The sequence below is a fragment of the Penaeus monodon genome, chromosome 22, assembly GCF_015228065.2.
Source record: "Penaeus monodon isolate SGIC_2016 chromosome 22, NSTDA_Pmon_1, whole genome shotgun sequence".
NCBI lineage: Eukaryota > Metazoa > Arthropoda > Malacostraca > Decapoda > Penaeidae > Penaeus > Penaeus monodon.
Genome location: NC_051407.1, coordinates 44,881,927 through 44,882,390, shown reverse-complemented (window position 1 = coordinate 44,882,390; position 464 = coordinate 44,881,927). Strand labels below are relative to the sequence as shown.

The 464-nt window shown below is 41.6% G+C and overlaps 1 protein-coding gene across 1 annotated transcript in view; it reads right to left on the bottom strand.

Moving 5' to 3' along the window:
• LOC119587460 (calcium-activated potassium channel slowpoke-like) overlaps window positions 1-464 on the bottom strand; it is a gene marked incomplete in the record, with an annotated part of 44,614 nt that overhangs the window by 537 nt on the left and 43,613 nt on the right. The window contains 1 exon segment of the mRNA XM_037936185.1: window positions 1-338.

Genomic DNA, 464 nt, shown 5'->3' with positions numbered 1-464 from the left:
AGATCATCACAGAGTTTTATTTGTTGTCATTTTGTGTTGAATATACTGTAGGTACATCTTTACAAGTACGATACTGGCGCAAGACAGGTGCTCCATGGTTCTTCAGATTCTCCTTCCCGAAGTGGTGGATCTTGTGGTGACCAAGTGCGTGGTGACTATTTAGTAACTCGCATTGCCGATGGTGGTTGGCCACTGCCTCTGAACGTGATTTAGCTAAAGCAACAATGAGGCCCAGGCCTTGTTGGATGTTGTCCTATGCGCTTGCTATGACCGCTTCCGGCACCACGATCATTTTCGAGAGTTTCGACGGCCAAACTCGGTCTTCTCGGTGGATGTACCTGAATGCGGGCAATTCATTTATGTCAGTAGTATTTTTAGTATTTTCAAATTCGTAACAGAATAAAAAAGTTATGTATACATATTTATATAATATATTACATTACACCAGTAAGATTGGTGTAATG